Here is a 17,286-nt window from a genome sequence, read left to right as displayed (position 1 = left end):
ATGAAGTAGTAACTATAGCTACAATGTCTATGGCTGCCTAAGCAACCTAATTCACTTTCTTTTCACATCCAAATAACTGAGTGCCAGGAAAATGAAATGTGTTTTTAATAAGGGAGCCCATCTTGAAAATTAATTGATATATAATTACTGATAAAAAATATAACAGCTAACCATGGTGATAATGATGATTAGCACTTAACCATGAATTTTGGAGTATAAAGGTTTGATCAGGATGATTATTGTTGTGGGGATAATAATAACATACTTTGTAAACCACTCTGAGTGGGCATTAAATTGTCCTGAAGGGCGGTATATAAATCAAATCGAATGTTATCAACACTTCATTAATAGGCAGAAACTCTGTGACTTAAACAAGCAATAATTGCTGTTTAAAAGACTTCTCACTTTTAATATTTTGTGAGGACCCCTCAGGTCATCTTATTTTGGGAAGCTAGAATCTGTATTCTGAACCTGAAGGATCTGAATGAAGACATTTTTACTGTAATGTTGTTCCCTGCTGTTATTTAGAAGGTAGCTTTGATGGCTTGGCATGGCATGCTTCCTTGGAGGAAACTCTAGGAGAGAGGTTACTTGGACATTTCCCCTATAGCTTTTTTCCTGCTTAAAATTGTTCCAAGCTTACTTTGATCCCTGAGGGAAGAGATACATAGTAATTGCATTTGACTTCTTTTTCATATAAAAGTTTCCCTGTACACAGAAAGCAGGCAAAGTGGGGAGAAATATAAGCCCTGTTCACATGTTACAGTGAATGCACATACATTCTACCTGTACCTACATACATATGTTTTAAGAAACAGCCAACATGCATTCAGTTTAAAAATGAAACTGGTTGCAAGTACCTGGATAAATGTGGAGTTTGTATCACGTGTTTAGCTGTACATATGTTGACTGTAATATGAGAATTACTCAATACACACCTCCTATGAGGTGGCAGTGAAAGCTGTGAAGAAGGAATTTTACATGGCTTCCATTGCGTCAGCTAGCTCATATCCAGCTAAATTGTTTGATGTGGTATGTTCATTCGTCTCCTTATCAGGCGGAGACCATCAAAATTTGAATTTGGCCATTCTCTGTGAGGCTTTTGCGAGCTTTTTTGCTGATAAAGTCTTGTCTCTCTGCTGCGACCTCCTGGCCACAGTTGATACGGTATGTGAACTAGAGGCCCCTTGGCCATCTTCGGGGCAGGTATTCGATCATTTCAGCCCTCTCTTCGGGGAGGAGGTGGACAGGATTCTGCAGGTGGTGAGGCCTACCACATGCCTCCTGGACCCGTGTCCATCGTGGCTGGTGAAGGCCAGTGTTGGTGGACTGTGGGATTCCTTGGAAGCAATTATTAACATGACCCTGAGCTCCAGGGTTTTCCCCAGGGCACTGAAGGAGGTTGTGGTGAGGCCCCTTTTAAAGAAACCATCACTGGACCCCGCTGACCCGCTCAGCTACTGCCCAGTTCCAAATCTTCCATTTCTGATTGAGCGGGCAGCAGAGAAACAGCTGCAGAACTTCCTGAAGGAGACCTCAGCTCTGGATCCCTTCCAGTGTGGCTTCCGCCCAGGACACAGGACCGAGACACTGCTGGTCACCCTCACAGACTATCTCCACAGACACCTGGATTGAAGTGGATCAGCATTGCTGATTTTGTTAGATCTCTCAGCAGCTTTTGCTACGGTCGATTACGATCTTTTGACCCACTGCCTCGCCGATGTCATGTCTGACTGTACCCATTCATTCATGCCAATGATTTTGCTGTCAAGTATATGCTTTATTCTGTCAGGGGTAACTCCATGTTGGGGCCTGGAAGTATTCTTGTTGCTAACATTCCAATAAGTTCTCACCCATTCCCAGGTGGTTGGGTGTTTACCAGTTCGAAGCTTTTTCCTGCTTGTGCTATGTCTGTCCTCTGTGTAGCTTGATAACCTAAATATGCATACTGTTCTCACACAAATCAAAACAACCCTACGTTGTTGGGAAGTTGGGAGGGAGATGGAACAGAGGGTAGAAGAGGGATGTAATTTTCCTATGTAGTCATTCTGGTCAACTTTCTACTAGAACTGCCTAGGGGCTTACCTTGCTTTTAGGTAGACCTTTGGATCTGATTATGGAAAGAACTGATTTCTGAATAAAAGTCATTTAACCAGGAACCAGTGTCTTGTTACAATTAACCAGGGATCTGTCTGCTGTAGTCTATCATCCAGAGTCTGACAGCCAACGTGGGAATACAGGGGACAGCACTACAGTGGCTTGTCTCTTTTCTCCACGGCCAGGGCAGAGGGTGGTGCTTGGGGAGGAATTATATGTGGTGTGCCTCAGGGGGCAATACTCTCCCCACTGCTATTTAACATCTATATGTGCCCCCTCACCCAGTTGGTGCGGAATTTCAGGCTTGGGTGTCATCAGTGTATATATATCTATATCTTCATGTTTTATATTGTATGTAATCTGCCCTGAGCCTGCTATAGCAGGGAGGGTGAAACATAAATTGAATGAATGGATGGATGGATGGATGGATGGATGGATGGATGGATGGATGGATGGATTGAAAGAAAGAAAGAAAGAAAGAAAGAAAGAAAGAAAGAAAGAAAGAAAGAAAGAAAGAAAGAAGTGTACACTGTACATGGATTGTACATGTGTTCACTGTAACTTGTGAACAGGGCTAGTCGCTAGAGTCATGTAAACAAATTTCCAGGTCTTAAAACTGTAAAGTAGAAAGTATTGGTTTACTTAGTTTGATAACCTTTTAAAATCTTTGCATTTCAACCTTTAATCCAGCTCCTCCTTACTTTACCTTAAACTTACACCTCTGGTCACAACAAGCAACATTCTTTTTTCCTTCCCAAAGAGCTTCAAGTGTTCTCTGCTTTAACCAAGCTTTTACGTCGAGAATACCTTCACTTTTGTTTGTGTGACTAGTTTAGGTTTTTGCTGCCACCAAAGGATTTTGCCTTAGATCTCCTTCTTTAACTGACAATATGGGAAGACTTGTTAGAGAGGATAGTGTGACAGAACAGTCGGCACGTGAGGGTGCTTGTGAGGTAAAAAAAGGATTTTTCCCTTAAAAGTAGAATTTATATATAAGAATATAAGTGTGATGGTTGCAGAGTATTGATAAGCATATTGCTTTCAGAATAGCCCTAACTTAAGCTTGGCAGTTTCAAATATAATTATATCTTCTTAAAGGTATTTTCAGACTCAGTCACACAGATCTTCACTAACAAAATAAACTATTTTCACATTCACACATTCATTCAGGCATAGATTCATTCAGGCATTCTCACACAGCTTGCCTGACCTAGATAGATTCATTTCTGTCTCAGGGCCAAGCTACAAATGATGAATGACACTTGAATGGCAAGTGAACAGACTCACGTGTATTCCTCCCTGTTCACTAGCGCTCCACTTGCGCTCCACTTGATCACTCGTGATGAATGACAGGGCCAAGCTACAAGTGACGAATGACACTTGAACGGCAAGTGGATTGAGTGGAGGGCAAGTGAACAGGGAGAAATACACTTGCCATTCAAGTGTCATTCATCACTTGTAGCTTGGCCCTCAGATATACACAAACTAACCCAGGTGCATGCAGTTTGCCAGACTTTGACAGAATCATTTCTCTGAGACACAGACAGCTCAAGCTCCACACAGATTCAGGTTCACAAATCTTTTAGTGCATATAATTCCAAGATAAACTTATAACAATGCTATGTAAGGTGGAATGTTTGTATAGAGGGGAGTAATTTAATCCCTTTTCTTCTTTTAAGTGTGTTGTGGAAGTTACAGTGTACCTTATGTTTGACAAAAGGAACAGATATACAACTTTTGGCAACTAGAGACTTTCTAAATAAATAAATAAAGAGGGAAAACACCTTTCTCCTGCATGCTCATTTTCCTCTCATGGGGCACCCAATTCTGTTTTTGACCCTGACCATCTAGATTAGGGCCACTTCAAAGGCCATTAAACATTTACAGAATGCTTCTTGGGAAGGCAACTGATGGCTCCTAAATGCCCTTGTCCCAGCCTCACTTTTGATAGAGAGCAGGAGCCAGCAAAGTTGATTACTTTTTTCTGAGCCAATAGTCACATTATAACTAGACTCCTTCCCCAACCCAAGAGAACAAGCTGGATCAGCTCATCTGCACTGGGACCTATACCACATCCATAACCATGCTTTAGAGTAGGAGCCATACAGTCAAGCTGTACTTTTTTTTCTTTCCAACTAATTCTAGAAGGCAAAACATCATCAATCAATATATTGAATTCTCAACATGGCCAAATCAGTGAATATTTAAATCCTGAGACTGAAGCCATGAACATGCAAGACAGATCATTTTACAAACCAGAAAAAACACCTAGGTTTGCAAAACAATCTGAAATATATAAAAAAATACATGGGATGCTTAAAAAAAACCCCAAATGATAAAAGAAGTGCCTGTAGCTTTAAGAAATTGATGCTCTCAGTGGGCATGTCTAGGCAACCATAACAGTACTGCCAGCTTTCCAGGCTTGGTTTCTGTCAGTAAGAGGCTAGGCCCTGTCCAGGACTGTTTTGGCCTTTGAGGAAGGACGCCTTGAGGCTGAGCCCAGCACCAACCATCAAGTGACTTGTTACAAAGGGATTTGCGTGGCTCACCGAGGCCCAGCTGCTTGCCAGTGTTCAACTGCACCCATTCCACGAAAGCCAGTGTAATGTAGTAGAGTTTGAGACTAGGATCTTGAATCCCCATTCTGCCATGGAAACTCACTGAGTGACCTTGGTACAGTCACAAATTGTCAGCCTAATGTACCTCACAGACAGGGGAGCACTGGCTATTAAGAGCACCAGGATGCTGCCTGGTGGACCAATGCCCCTTCACAAACTTGAGCTGGGCCAGCCTTCTGACAGAAGGATGGCACCTTGACTGCCCAAGTCCCAGCTGGAGAGGGGAAAGTGGCCAGTTGGTTATGCCAGCTGCCTCTTCCTCTCTCCTTACCTTCAGGATGGCAGTGTAAGGTCAGGCAGATTGCCTCTTCCTTTCTCCCTTCCTCCTGGAGGGGGGCGGGCAAGGCTGGCTGGGAGAGAGGCCCGGTTCCAGAGTTTTCCACTCTCCTGCCCCTGCTCATAGGCTTGTTCTGAGGATAAAACAGAGGTGAGGAGAATGATGTGTAAGTTGTTTTGGATCCACTTTATGGAGAAAGGTGGGGTATAAATGAAGTAAATAAATAATAAATATAGCTGTAGATGGTAAGAGAAAAGGAAGAAAAGTGAGAGTATGCGAGTTGCCAAGAGGAGGGAAAGAGGAAATTGTGTGGAGAAGGGGAAATGGGAGGAAATGGGGTGATGCCCCCACAAGTCCTTGCATGTTCCTCACTGATCAACTGCATCTGGCAACTAGCACCACACACCTGGGGGCATAGTTTTGCCAGGGGGAAGGAAAATGGGAAAGCTGAAGATGGAGGGCAGGTATAGGTAGGTTGACTGGTAAGTGAAAAGCAGGAAAACAGGAGAGGCTATGGGGACTTAAGTGGAAGGGAAAGAAGTAGTAGTGGGGGAGAGGAAATAAGATGCCCTCTGCAAGTCATTGTGAGTTCCCACTTGCCCCAAGTATATCTTAAAAAAATAAAAACTACTAGCCCAAAACAGAACTTTCATAAACTATTATTAAATGACCAAACACTTAGAATCATGTGACTCCATCCTCTAAAAACTGTGTCATCAATAAAGTCATCTCCAATATACTGGTACATAAATTCTATGTTAAATGTCTCTTCAAAGGAGAGAGAATAGCTCTCTGTGCCCAGTGGTGTGAATGTTGATTGTTTCACACTATGAAGCATAAATCCTTCACTCTTAAGGTTCTGTTAACTTTTACTTATAAACTCTTTTAATGTAGAAGTGTCAAGAACCTTTGAAAATAATGTGTAGTGACAGGTTTAGGATTAAAACCTTCTCAGGTAGTTAGGATGGTGAGTTAGACTGTAAATTGCATTTAAAGAGCAGAGCCATAATACAGTGTAAGCTTCACAAGGCTCCTACAAACTGACACCTACAAGGCAGCTGGGACAAGTGGATGCTAGTAATTCATCTTAATTATTTGTCAGCAAAACTGTCTTAATAGGATGTGTCTTTCATTTTGATTAAAATGACCCTCGCAAACATGGTCCTCATACAAAGGTGCCAACTAGAAGAAAAAGTTGAACCTTCTGGCGCTTCTAATAGCATGTCAAGAATCTGGAAAAGTGAGTTTCTAAATACTCTTATCTAACTAGTTTTTCTTTCATTGCTTGGTTCGGCAGGCTTCTGGCCAATAAGAGGCTTATGCCGGCTCTTTGGTGACTGAAAATAAATGCAAACTCATAAACAAACTCTAATGTTTACTTTGGCATCAATGTTGGGTTTTTTCCCCTTCCAGACCTGTGTGGTTTAGCCCTATTTTTATTTGGAGATAGAGTGCAATGGCACTTACTTCCAAGTAAGTGTGGGAAAGGTTGTGGTATTAATAGCCATATTTGGCTGCTTACACATACTAATTTGCTCTGCTTCAGCTCTCAAACGGGAGCAGGGGGGTTGGAACATCCATACGATATTATCCTCCATCTATGCCCTCTGTGATTTTCCAGGGTTTGTTCCAATGTTTCCAAAATCTGATGTTTTCAGTAACATGGTACTTCTCCACAGTGTGGATAGGGAAGTCCTGCTTTCTGAACCTCCCTGCCTACATCTAGTTCAATTTCCCTCCATTCAACAGATGGCTTTTTACCAGCTTTTTTTGGGGGGGGGGGGAATCAGCAGTAAGTATGTGGCTATAATACTTGAAGGATGTATCTACTACCATTTTTAAGTCCTCTGGCAATATGGGGGAGGGAATGACTGGCACAAGGGGATCAAGGAGAAAGAACTGAGAATCTCCCCTTGTAGACACTCTGGGCCAAGCTAGAAGTGATGAATTACACTTGAATGGAATTCAAGCGAGGAATACATGCGAGTCTGTTCACTTGCCATTCAATTGTAATTTGTCACTTCTAGCTTGGCCCTCTGTTGCCACAGCAAATTCCTTTGCCTTTGCAGCAGCAGCCGCGAGTGCACAATTTGGAATCACCTCTGTGTGGGAACAGCCTTTCTGTTTCTATGTGACAATTTTTTCCCATAACATTTTTTGCTGCTTTGTTATGTCAGTTCTTCTAATTAACTGAATTCCTTGATTGGCAACTAATTTTAGTAAAGGACCATAGGAGATTTCAGGTAAAGTGTCATACCTTCGTCGTAGGAATATTACATTTCAGGACCTCTGATTGGATTCAAATCTCCAGTTTCTTTCATGGTTTCCTCACGCTTGGGATGAAACTGCAGTTGTCCTTTCCCCCCAAGCACATTAATAAAAATTGTTAGAAATATTGCTGTTAAAACTGATGCCTAGTTTTGCGTCAATTATGTGAAAATGGCACATGGCATAAAATTTGAATGGAAGGGCATACAAATGGCATAAAACCATAAAGTGATATAAAAGAAACAAACACAACCAGAAAATTTTTCTCCACCCCCCTCCTCCCCACAGGTCTGGGTAAAAATGTTCTTCCTGCCTGTGGAAAGAATGCATCTAAAGAATGCATCCAAAAAGCATGACACATGTGCATACACGGCGTGCTGCAGCCACGAGATCTCCAGGTATTGCTCAGCCAAATTATTCACTAGTTTCAATTTTGGAGGCAGAAATACAACCTTATGGGAACGAAAACTCTTTCATGTTGAATCTGTTCTTTAACACGGTTCCATCTGTGCCCTGTAACTTCAGCACCATTTCCCCTTCAAATTACTGTATTCTTTACTTCAGTCATGTGGGCAATACAGTCAATGCAATCACAGCATTGTAGTCAAGTAGATTTGGCTACAACATCCCTGAGGACAAAAGGAGCCCATTCAAAGTGGAGGACGAGACAGTGTTTCCCGTGGCATATTGATGATCCCAGCCAAATAGAAGATTTGTCCTCACACTTAGCGGGCTTCGTATGTCCTTGGTATTGTTTCAGGTGGCCAAATCTAATTTGCTGTTCTAACCAGTTACATTAACCAACTAAGTTGATGCAGTGAGAAAGCAAGCAGCCAGAAAAATCCCCTTAGAAACTGTATCCTGCTGAGATTCTGGGTATGTGTCAACATCAAATGAAACTTCATTTTTCAAATATTTTAATTTTTGGAATTTGCCTCCATCATTAATCACTGCAAACAAAAACAATTTACTTTGAGGGCAAAATGATAGAGGAACTGGCTTTGTCGATGATGCTGTCGCTAGAGATGTCACAAACTATGTGATTAACGTATTTGATAGGTAAATATACTACGTTTGAGAGCTCTGACTGATCACCTATGAGCTGAACCTTCTTTGCAGGGTCTTTTGCATCTGCACATTAAGTGAGATGATTCTACCCAGAGTCATGGATGGTCAAGTCAGGTAATTAAATGATGTGAGGGGGCATCCCATAAAGCTATGAAAAAAATACACAATGTGATGCTGATAACATGGCCTAAATAGAAAGACTTTTTTTAAATACAGTTTTTATTTATAATCAATGGTAAACTGATTTGCTCGCTGTTTGTATGATTGCAATGAAGTGTACTGTACTGTCTGCATACATGAAAAGCAATGCACAAACAGGCTCAAACTGTGTGCATATAGTCAAACCGATCGATGAAAAATCAGCTTGCTATTTATGAATGGTGAACAGACCATGATCTGAACTGGAGTATTCAAGAATTCCTAGTTGTCACTTAATGCAATTTGATTGGCTATGTACCATTGTGACATTATGCTCCTGAAAAATGACCAGAAATGCGTCTTTGGTAGCTGAAACAAAGTGTTAATAAAAAGCTATCTCCCCCTTTATCTGAGCCTTGCCCAATAGACTTCAAATGTTGCTTCATGTTCTTCTTTCATAGGGAGAATACATAGTGTTACCTATTGCTGGTATCACCCTCTTCCAGTATCTGCAGCAATCAAAAAGAGTATCATCATTAATCTTGACCTCATGCTGCATTTTTGTTACAACCTTAACACAACAAATTCATCACACTCCAACTGTTCCATTCCGTGTTTAAGATTTTTAAAAATAAGAACCATGGTGCTAGACAAATATGCATTCAATGCTAGCTTACAAGAAAGAAAAGCACAGATGGAAAATAAATCTCAAAGTCAAGGGATGTCACTCAGCAATGAGAGTGCTTCCTTCTGCATTTATATCTTATATTTTCTCACTCTTGACTTTATGCCCTTGCAGAGCTTTATTCTAGGGCATGAAATCTCAAGATTGGTTAGAATTGTTGAATTGGTTGGTTTAACTACATTTTCTCCAAACAATGTCATAATTATAGATGTGAGAAACAGTTGCACATTGGTGTTCCTTTGTACCATCTGGTAGTTTATTTCTAGGTCTATCGAAAGCATTTTAAATTATTCCATGAGTATCCATATTTAAATGCTGTAAAAGTCTCAGTCAGGACAGATTATTTCAAAATAGATGCTCTAAATACTGGAAAACATTTGATTTGGGGGGTGGGTTGCAACAATTTAAAACATCACCGCAAATTTCAAATAAATGAAAGACCCCCTGCTCCATCATAGGGCTAGAATCATAGTCCCTTCCAGACAAATTATGATTTGACCCAGCCATTTCAAGTTGGGAAGGAAGGAGTTCTGCATGTGGTCAATTACATTTTCAAATCTGATTGTCCACCTAGCGTCATAACTTCATCTCTTTACATGATCCCTTTTTGGCTAGAATAAGGAGACAGAAGGTCAAAAATAAAAGGGTTTCCATGCAGAAATATTAGCATGAAATATGCAGTATCACAACTGGCTTTTAATTTTGCCACAGAAATGTCCTATCTGACTATACAGTGCTGATTACAGTAGTTAAACCTCATGGTCACATGGCGTTTGAAGGGCTGACTTCTTGACAAGCAGGCCACTTTATGGAAAATAAAATTAAATAGTCCAGATGCCCCTTTAAGACTAACCCATTATTTTATTGAAAGAACCTACACTTTTGAAAGTAATTATCTACTTCACAGATGATGCATTGGAACTATGGTCTGCAATGCAGAACAAACAGAGCTATTTGTTGCTGTGGAGCTCAGCTGTCTCTCTTCTCCCTCCCACTGCAGCTTAAAACACTTCCTGAAATGCTGCTCTGGGAGACAGGGGACACCCCACAGAACAGGATGATGGCCTTTTGAGGCTGCAAGGAAGTCATTTTCCACAGGAAAAAAAACATTATGTGTGCAGAAATGCTCTGGTGGATCTAAGCCTACTCACAAACATTATAAATCTTTAAGGAAATAGTTATGTATGCTGTCATCAGAAAAATCTGGGGACCTCTAGCTATCTATACATTTTAATCCTGCTTTCCCCGCAAAGATCTCAGGATGGTGTACATAGTTCTTCCACCAATTTAACTCCATAGCTCCCTTGTGAGGTAGGTTAAGCTGACAGAGAGGTGGTAAGTGACCCCACAGTATCACAGCACAATGGATGTTTGGATCTGGGTCTCCCAGCTCTTCTTCCACACACTAAAAAATACACCAGGTAGTGACTCTCTTGGCTTGTATAATTTGAGAAGAAAATAGAATCCCTGTTTAAGCCTTCACCAATAGTAGTGGGGGATTCTCAAGGACTTGCAGAGTGCGTCTCATTTTTCCTCCTCCAACCATGTCCTCTTTCCATTCTCTGTCCCCCATAGCCTCTCCCCCTTTTCCTGCTTCCTTCTATCTTTCCCACCCATCTTTCTCTGGCCCCTATCTTTACCTTTCCCCCTCTGCTCCTAGGCAGCCTCTCCCCCGTAGCCCAGTTGCATGGTGCTAGCTGAGCCGGGCCCGGTTGAAAGGAGAGGAATCTGCAAGCTACTTCTCTTTTCCCTGTATCCCCTATCCGACACTATTTCCTCTTTCTCTCTTCCTGGAAGCCTCCATAAGCTTGCCTTTCCCTGCAGCCTTCCCTCCTTCAAACCCATTTAGGGTTGCCAGTCCCTTGCTGGGGGCGGTGGATCCTCTGCTTCCACCCTCCATCCCCCACTCCGCTTACCTGGCTGGTGGTGAAAAAGGCAGAGGAACATGCCTCCTGGGGCGCACTCCCAGGCAGCATGGAGTGCTTAGGGTTGCCAGCCTCCAGGTGGTGGCTGAAGATCTCCCAGAATTACAACTGATCCCCATCTAAGGCCCCTCCCCTCCCCAAACCCCACGTTCTCTAGGCTCCATGCCCCATATCTCCAGGAATTTCTTGACCTGGATCTGGCAACCCTAGGCATGCTCATGTGCACCACAGCAGGCCGATTTCAGCCCAAATTGGGCCACTGCAAAGCACAAGAGCATTCCAGGGCCTGTTGCAGTGCCCCGGCCCATGCTCTGCAGCAGCTAGATTCAGGCTGAATTGGGCCCAATTCAGCCCACTGCAAAGCACGGGAGTGCTCCTGGGGCAGCACATGGCCTGTGCAATGATGTCACTTCCTTGAAGTGATGTCAGTGCACAAGCTGGAAGGCACGAGAGTCAGCATTCAGGTAAGTGCCAGGTCTTCCACCTCCTGTCTGGAGGGTAAGAAGACCTGGCAATCCCAAACCCACTAAGAAACTTATCATTTATCTGCACCCCCATCATCATATTTATTAATTTACTTTATTTATATAATTATTTTCTCCACAGTGGAGACCCATAGCAGCTTATATCATTCTCCTTGCCTCCATATTATCTTCACAACTACCCTGAAAGATCTTCTTCTTAATTACTGTTTCCACAACTAAAGTCATAAACAGCAAACCCTGAGAGGTAAGTTAGGTTGGGAGTGTGTGACTGGATCAAAGTCAATCAGTGAACTGGGACTCCCAGGCCTTACCTCTGAAACTAACCACTACATTACACTGGCTTGGGGGGGGGGGATGTTGAACAATAGCAAGCAGTCAGGCCCCCTCCCTGTCTTTTCCTGACAGAAACCAAGCCTGGAATACTGTTAAGGTTGCCTAGCAACAGGTAAGTGCCTGATTTTTAAAGCTTCAGGAGCTCCTTCTATCATTTTGAATTTAAAAAAAACTTTTTTTTTTAGGTTTCAGATTTTTCTGCAAACCAAGGGCATTTTTCAGGTGTGTTAGAATATCTATCTTGTCCATTCATAGCTCCAGTTTCTGGATTTAAGCATCCACAGATTAGGGCAACTTAGCTATTAGTACATAAGATATTTCACTATTCTCTTATATTGCCATATGACAGTCATAATTCATCTTGCTGAGGATAGCTATATTGAGCATGGCTCCCTGGGCAACTCCCTCTGTGTCAGGCATGGGCCACATCAACTCGTGGGCAGGAGGCATGCCCCCCCCCAGTGAGCCTCAACAGCAGAGTCCCGCATTGTGTGGGGGGGGAATGGGTTGGGGAAAGGGGAGGCCATTGTGAATGAGTGAGTTCGGGCAGCCACCTCCTCAGCTCTTTTTTACCTGTTGGGGTGCCCTCGCCCCTCCTCAAGCCAGGATTCAGATACCTGCAAGGGAACTTGGCTGGTAGTTGTCAGTCAGACATACTGGACATGGCTCTCCTCCCACATGTGAGTGCGAGGCACCCTCTGAATTTCACTAATTTCCCCCTGCACACTATAGCTCCGCTACCGCAAGCACCCATTCCTGCCTCACACTCTAAGTGCCCACAGCAGGTTGCTCTTGGGCAGAGACTTCAGCTGCCTCCCCACTTACCTGGGTCTCCCCGGCCTGAGGTTATGTAGTGTGTTTGGACAGCTGATTGGGCATAGAGGAGAGGGCTCAGTCACTGCGGGGGCACAAGTGGACTAGTCCCTGTGGTATTTGTCACCCTGTGCTCCACTGGGGTCCTTTGGTGAGGCCAGACGGGGCGGGGGAGATGGACTTTTCTCATGCAATGGGTGCCTACAGGCTACACAATCATTTTCATGGTGTAACTTTCTGCCTCTGCTAGTGGTGTTCCTATGCCCAGAACAGGTTAAGAAGCTGACTACTTTGCACCCCACCTCCCAGTGCAGGGACTTATGCCCTACTTACATCCATGCCCAGCTGCCATGGCTGAACACTGGTGGGGGACCCGGGTGGACTGGTGCAGGACCACTGTGCTGTCATATGGGGGTTATGCAGCTGTAAGTCCGGGATACACTAGTGTAACTCCTAGTCAGCTCCCAGAGCAATTTTGCCCCCCTCCCCCCGCTCAGGATTGCGTTGATAGTCTGCTTGCTTCAGAATAACATAGAACTCAAAATTCCACTTTAAAAAGTAGATACAGAAGATATAAATGTCTTCTTAAAACATTAAGATGTTTTTAAAAAATATATCAGAATTAAAGCTATTCATGTTATGAAATAATTGAACAGGAGTCACTTACATGGAAAACATTTAAGCAAGTATTGCATGTATTTTCTCAAAATGTCAGGTTTTTCCTTAACATGGCTTCAAAATTGCCAAAATTTTTACATCTCTAGAGATCATGTATGATACCTTTCCTATTCTCAAAGGGAGGATTCCACATGTGACTTAGGACATTCAAGTATAAGATCATAGAGGCACTCCTGCTGCAACCAAGATGCCTACATGATCATAAAGCAATTCTATAAATTCTTATTTGCAAAACAATTCTTCCCTACTTCCAGTAAACTGTCTACGTCCAATAAATGCATCAGACCCAACTGTGTATTATGCAAATTTACGGGCATTTAATGTCAATGGTGAGAGGTACTTAGGACTCCAAAGTTCCTACTGAACTCACTTTTTGGCCTTCATGATTTTTCTTACCCTGATGTCTCTTCAAATCAGCCTTCAGAAAAACTTGCTTTATTTAAAATGAAAGTGGAAACTTCTAATTCTACACTTAATGCCAAATTCTGTATATCTGCAGCGTGATTGTGGAAGCACTGTGTATGACTGTCATAAAAAGCATAAAAACGAGCCAGTTACATAGAGCCTGAAGAGGCCACACAGTGCCTGACTGCAAACCTCGATGCATTTACTTAGACATAAGTTCCATTTAAATAAATGGGACTTACTTTGAAGCAAAAAATGATGCTCTATAAATATCACTGACTGGTGAGTTTTACCTTACCAAATGGTGGGGTTTATGCTCATTTCTGTGAAATATTGATGGCAGGGAGGGATTCCTTTGCTTCCCAGAAAGGAGCCGAAAGCTGCTTACTGTGTTTCTTTTGACTGGAGAAAGCCTTTTAGAAAAGGATGCGCCAACTGACTTTTTTTTCTTCATTCTTATTGTGTCATGTCTTTATCAAAGGATAAGGGGAGATTTTAGAAGAATAAAGTGGATTTCAAGGCAACAAAATAATGGAAGAATGGGAAACTCTCAATGGTTTCCCTTTCATTTTGTTTTGCTCAGGACATTAAAAAGCCCGTCCGAGGAGCCTGGGCAATGTGTTCATTGTTATAAATCATATGCAGACATTCAAGACACTAAATCAATACAGTTTCTAAATTCTGAAAGAGAATCCTGCAGCCAGTAAGGAGAAAGAAATGAGCCCGTTGCCCATTCTGCCTCCCAGAGATGAGGATACCCATTCTTTGTGCAAATGTTTGTAGAGCAGGGGAAAAGGCAAAAGCTATTGACACTTGGATCCCTGACAATACACCTTGTAATAATGATTGGTTTGAAGACTGCGCTTGGAGCTTTGTAACTGGCACCTCTCTAGCTACAGCATTCTTGCTCGTCAGAAAAGAAGAAGAAAAATATAAAGGCTAAAATATTTGCCAGAGATAATATTCTTTTTGAGGAAGGGGGGGCAAGTCAGCTATTTGGGATTGTCACTCAGGGCCAAGCTACACATGATGAATGACACTTGAACAGCAAGTGTATTTCTCCCTGTTCACTTTCCCTCCACTCAATCCACTTGCCGTTCAAGTGTCATTCGTCATGTGTAGCTTGGCCCTCAGTTATAGAAATTAAATTAGTATGGCTGTTGGATTAATGCTCTGTGACCACTGGCCATTAGATGCACTGTAAGCGCTTGCTCAACTCCAGGGCCAGCATCATCAACACAGAGGTAGAGCAGCTGCCAGTACCAAAGGCTTCTAGTGGACCCACTCTCCTGATGCCCCTACCCATGTGCCTCTCCTGTGCCCACTTGCTACCCTGTGCCCCACCCATTCACGAGCTCTCTGGCATCAATGTTCCTAGCAGCACATGCTGCCCAATATCATCAAGGAAAGGAAGGTAAATTAGGCATGGTGCCAGTAGCATGCAGCACCCAGAACCAATGAGAGAAAGGGATGTGGGGCACGTGGACAACTGGGAGCATGGGGGGCTCACAAATGGGTGGAGGAAGGACTCATGGGCAGGAGGGGACACACAGATTGGGGGGCAGGAAAAGAAGCTGAGCATTCTCTGCCCGGGGCCCTCCAAAACATGGAAATGGCACTGCTCAGCTCTGAAGTGAACAATATGTACGATGCCTTATATGAATGCTGTGGCGTAATTGTTAGAGTACTGGACTAGAACAGGAAAGAACTGGGTTCAAATTCCCACTGAACCATCAAGCTCACGTGGTGATCTTAGAGCAGTCTACTTATCTCATAGGGTTGTTATAGGGAAGGGAAAGTATGCATGCACATGGAAGGAAGCAAGGGATAGTAAATGAGAGTTTCCAATACTAGGTCGGGGCATGGTTTTCTTATTCCATATGCTTGTTGTATTCATGGTGCACTACCAAATGTTGTCATTTGCTGATGAAGTTTTCTACATTGTTTTATACATTTTTGGAGCCTCAGTATTTCTGTAATTCATACCTCTCTGAAATAACCCTATAATAAAAGTAGTGAGGTAAAAATATATGCGCATATATATAAAAAACCTTAATACAAAAATGAGCAATATTTTAACATGTACGTCATCTGCATTTGTTATGCTGAAGGTGAATAGTGACTCTTGGGAAATTTTATGCTAGCTTTTATGAACTTTTTTATAGCAGAATGTGATGTAAATTTTTTTTTTACTGCTTAACTGGAACAACTATATAAATGAAGCAGAGATATAAGGGCTGCAAGATGAAAGAGATAGAACTGGGCATTTAATGTAGACAGATAAAATGAAAATAAAACAGTGCAAAATGGCTTGGCCAGTAACTGTGTTAAGCTCATTTAAAATATTCACTATATATTATTTTAGGCCAGGCTTTAATCAAAAATCTATTTACATGTGTGTGTACATTCTGACATAATGTCCCCAGCAAGGGACTTTCAAGGGAACTGAGAAGCAGAAGTGGTTCGCCATTGCCTTTCTTAGAGTCTTTTTTGGTGGTCACCCGTCCAAGTACTGCCCTGCTTTAGCTTGAGTTCTTCTGACAAGATCAGCCTATGCCATGCCACCTTCCATCAATCCATTTACATGCAACCAGCTTTAGTAAAGAAAGATAACATGATTGTTTTAACATATGTAAGTTATAAATCAGCTCATAGCATGATGCATGCCCACAAAGCATATGATAAAAGGTATAATAATATGTGTATCTGTGCCCCACAATTTGCAGTTATTACCCCTCAAATGTAAACATTGTAGTGTATTAGACACATGCATGGCATTCATACATTTATGCACAATTGCAATTGATGTAACTCTTTTTTGAAAAGGCTTTAATCAGTAGAAAGCATTTTTAAAGCTGAAATTGTTAAAATATAGAATGGGTAAAATGGAATTGTTCAAGAGGAAAATTTTATGAACAGAATAGAGCTATAGTAAAAGAAAATTGTCCAGAACGATGCTTTTACAACTGGATAAGGGCTGTAACTTACAGAACAGTTTGTTTATTTACTTTATTTATACTCAGCTTTTCTCCCCAGTGGAAACACCAAGTATCTCACATTATTCTCCTCTTCATTTTATTCTTACAACAATCCTGTGGTGTAGGTTGGGCTGAGAGGATGTGACTGGCCCAAGGTCACCCAAGCAGGTTTCCATAGCAGAGTGGGAATCTGAACCTGGGCCTCCAAGACACTCTCTAACCACTACACCATTATAGCTCCATGCTGTTTATTGTATTCCTTTTATGTTTTACTGAATTGTTTTTGCATTTTTTAATATCATGTCCTATCCTGTTCGTATTGCATTGTTTTCTAACTTTGTAAGTCAGTATTTCTAGAATGTTTATTATAATACTTTTCCTAATGAATTGCTAAATTTTGGAACCCACCTTGAGTCTCACCAAGAAAGCCAAACTATCAACTAAGTAAGTAAGTACATAAGTAAAAGAACAAGGTTTGCTAAAGGTAATTCAGCATAACTTTTGCAATGAGCAGTCCC

This window comes from Eublepharis macularius, chromosome 10 (genome assembly GCF_028583425.1).
Source record: "Eublepharis macularius isolate TG4126 chromosome 10, MPM_Emac_v1.0, whole genome shotgun sequence".
Lineage (NCBI taxonomy): Eukaryota > Metazoa > Chordata > Lepidosauria > Squamata > Eublepharidae > Eublepharis > Eublepharis macularius.
This window is presented reverse-complemented; position numbering follows the sequence as displayed.